Genomic DNA, 3914 nt, shown 5'->3' with positions numbered 1-3914 from the left:
CCCGGGGTGGGGCTGGGGCTGGGGGCCCTGGGTGCCGGCCTCACTTGCCCTCCTGCCTCTGGCCCAGCCTTAGGATCCCCGAATTTGGTGAACAGCACTCCCAAGCGTTGTCTCCTTACCCTCCGGGGGAAGGAAGATCTCGATTCAGAACCCTCACAGTGGTGCCAACAGTCACCCCACAGTGTCAGACGGGATGCCGCTCCCCTGCATTTCCAGGACTGGTCTCCGGACACCAAGAGGCACTAATAGTGAAGGCACGGCCAGATGACTGGTGCGGAGGTGGCTGTGGGCCACTCCTGGGGAGCCCTCAACCTTCAGGATAAGGGCTGCGAAAGGGGGCCATGGGGATGAGCCAGACCCAGGCTGCCTGCTCACAAGACCACCCCTTTCAGAATCTGACTCCGCTCTCCACTTGCACCTGCGGGATACCTCTTGATGGGGAGGGGCCTGCACACTGCCCCTGCACATGAGCATTCACACTTGGGTGGGGGTGGGGTGGGGGCTGTGGTGTCCATCCTGAAGCTGGGGGTGGGGGTGGGGGGCTTGCTCCTGCCCCACTGGGAAGCATCCCCAGGTACCTTGGGCCAGAAGAAAGCTTGGAGCGATTTCAAGGCCATTCGGGCAGGTGGATGGCCCCACGCCTTCCGTCTCCCCCATCCCTGCCGTGGGCTCAGCACCTTCCCCACCTGAGCTGAAGGAGTGGAGGCTGCCTGGGCGGATCTGCTATGTGCAAGGGGGTAGGTAGGGGCCTTGTTAGCACCTTCCTCTCAGCTCCATTCCAGGTGGGGACCAAGGCAGACAAGCAAATCTGGACTCCACTACCTGGAACCTGTGCCCACACCCCCGTTCCAGGGTGCACAGAGGTGCAGGGTTTAGGCACTGAGCCAGTCTCCCTGGCTACAGTGGAGGTGAGAACAGCTGCCCCACAGGTCTTCAGAGCATTCCAGAACACCCACGTGGGGGCACAGGACCTCTCAATGCAGCAGCTCAGGGGGTTGCTGCCTTAAGCCCTGACCCCAGATCCAGGAGACGCAACCCCACCCAGGGCTTCCCTGCCCCCAGTGGTGGAGGGCTGGGTGCAGGCCCCAGGGCTCCCAGGACTCCCAGGACTCGGGGTGCACGTTGTTTCGCAGGCTTTTGTTTTTAGTGCTGACCTAGTTTTTTTAAAATTTATTTGTTTTCGGCTGTGCTGCATCGTTGGTGTGCAAGCTCTTCTGTAGTTGCAGTGTGTAGGCTTCTCATTGCAGTGGCTTCTCTTGCCGGGAAGAATGGGCTTTAGGGCGCGAGGGCGCCGACTGTTGCTGCATAAGGTCTCAATAGTTGCGGCTCCTGGGCTCTGGAGCACAGGCTCAATAGTTGTGGCGCACGGGCTTAGTTGCTCTGCAGTATGTGGGCTTTTCCTTGATCAGGGATCAAACCTGTGTCTCCCATATTGGTGGGCGGATTCTTTACCACTGAGCCACCAAGGGAAACCCCTGATCTAGTTTTTAAGAGCAGATGAGCAATGGCACAGATGAACATCTAACTGAGAGCAGGTGGAACCATACTCTCCCAGAGTTCACACCAGCTTCCCCCTCCTTCCTGTGCACAGGCTCGCTCACACACTCTGCCTATGCAGGTAAGAGCACCGATTTTTGCTGTTTAAACTGTAATGCCCCTAAATTTCAAGTTTATGTATATGTGCAACCATGTCCAACTCTTTGTGACCCTATGGACTGTAGCCCGCCAGGCTCCTCTGTCCATAGGGATTCTCCAGGCAAGAATACTGGAGTGGGTTGCCATGCCCTCCTCCAGGGGATATTCCTGACCCAGAAATTGAACCCAAGTCTCCTGCAGTGCAGGTGGATTCTTTACTTGCTGAGCCGCTTGTGGAAGGCTTCCCCTTCCACATATAAGGGGAAGCGTGTGCGTGTGTGTGTGTGTGTGTGTGTGTGTGTGTGTGTGTGTGTATATGGAAAAAACTAACTTCAAAATGGAAACAATCATAAAATCAAAACTAGTAAAAGCTTAAAACCAGTCTACAGCAGAGAAAATACTGTTTTACTTACTTGAAAAGCAAAATAACCTTGTTGGCTGGTAAAAATCCCCTCTTTAAAAAGGAATAAAAAAACACAGGAAGAGATTAAGAGGTATGAACCTCTGATGGGAGCACAACTGGGGTATATATAAAATGTTCTCTTTATCCCACAGGATAAAATTGGTCACTATTTCTAACTTCTGTGCTGCTTAAACTCTTTTAGCTTCTTTACCACTAAACCCACAAATAACTTATTTTAGGAACTAGACTCCCTCCTGGCAACTTAGTGCCCCCTGCCCCTTGCCCAGCAAACCTCAGCGACTCAGTGGCATCTCAGGGCTGCATCACGCCTGCATGTTTACAGAAGATGTAACTTAACCACAAGCTTTTCAAGTATAGTCTTCAAAGGGACAGAACATTTAGTAATCTTTTTATTATATTCACATGCTCAGGGTGAATTCAACCCTGAGCCCTGAAACAACAACAAAAATATATTACTTAGATGTTTTATAATTTTGGTACCTGAAATAAAGACAAATAGAAAACTATGTCAAAACATTAAAAAGTTGCAAATTTTCATTAAAAGTATTTACATTTGTATTCTAACGCCAAATTTATAGATAATTCTTTTAAATTAGAATACTCTGAAATATGAAAATAATAAATATTGTTAAATAGCCACAACATATTCATGAATGAAATTTCAGTTATTAATTACTGTGCCAAGTTTAGATATTTATGAATGGCCAAGGCAGCTTACAGTTCCTTTTTACTTTTTTATCCTTTATTCTTGGTTCCTTAATAGCATATAACTCTGTAAACCTTTTAAATGGCCACTGATCACTGCCAGGAATCATTTGAACATAAACACATGATTCTTCTGTAATCAGCAAGATCGACCTGTTTTAAATGCAATTAATTTTGTCAATCACTAAAAATTAAGTATTTTTATAAACATCTTTACATTACAATATACAGAAAACATTATATGTATGTTTCTTAGAAGTTTTGATTGGCGAGAAAAGGATAATTTCTTGGTTAACTTTTCTTGTTCTATTTAAAGGAGTATTTTATGTATACTTCAGCAATGGGTTAGAAGGTTGTGGCAACACACCTTTTTGAATCAGGAAGAATCATTTTATAATTACCTTGGCATCCATACTCTGCTCTATCGAGTAAAGTTTTACATTATTTCTCCCTCCATACTTTAAAATTTTTTAATAGCGTATATTTTTGAAGGTAATTCTCTTTGTCAGTCTTATTCTGGCTCAGGATTTTGAGTCAACCACATGAGAAAGTATCAGTTCACCACAGACCGACTAGTACAGGTTCACTGTCACTAACTTACCCAGGGAGTACCTTGCTCAAATAGCTATTAGTTTTTCTTTTAAATATTATTATATATTTTGTTAGTTTTCATGGTTTGGAATTAAAATTTCTTACGTTAACTGTGCAGTACAAATTTCATCAGTTCCGTGAGTTTCTAGTGGGCATCCTGGAGGCCTACCTGTCACACACTCAGGAGGAAGGCGTACCCCTGGGCACACGGCCGGGCAGGAAGGGCAGGGCTACCTTCTTTGGGTCTCTAGTGGGCTGGGCACCTGGGGACCACAGGCCTGGACACGAAGATGGCCTTTCCAAGCACGTTTTGGACAAACTCTGGCTTTTCCCTACAGCTACCTGGCTCTGGAGCCAGGCAAGCCACTTCCACAGGCTGCAGGGGTTGGGTTGGTTGGGGGCTGGTGAGGAGAGGTTTGGTTTCATCATTTTGCTTGGCTTTTATTAAAGTACGGTATAATGTGTTGGAGAAAAGAACATACAGTTCCAGTTTCCACAGATCCCAGTGGGTCAGTGTGAGGGGCTGGGCAGAGGCTCAGAGGCTCCTCTGAAAGTTACA

General features: G+C 47.3%; 1 protein-coding gene across 1 annotated transcript in view; it reads right to left on the bottom strand.

Moving 5' to 3' along the window:
• LRRC47 (leucine rich repeat containing 47) overlaps positions 1-3914 on the bottom strand; it is an 18693-nt gene that overhangs the window by 14000 nt on the left and 779 nt on the right. The gene's annotated exons all lie outside the window — the stretch shown is intronic.

Source organism: Bison bison, unplaced genomic scaffold, assembly GCF_000754665.1.
Source record: "Bison bison bison isolate TAMUID 2011002044 unplaced genomic scaffold, Bison_UMD1.0 scf7180017864289, whole genome shotgun sequence".
Lineage (NCBI taxonomy): Eukaryota > Metazoa > Chordata > Mammalia > Artiodactyla > Bovidae > Bison > Bison bison.
The sequence above is the reverse complement of the archived record's forward strand: the minus strand, read 5'-3'. Positions and strand labels throughout refer to the sequence as shown.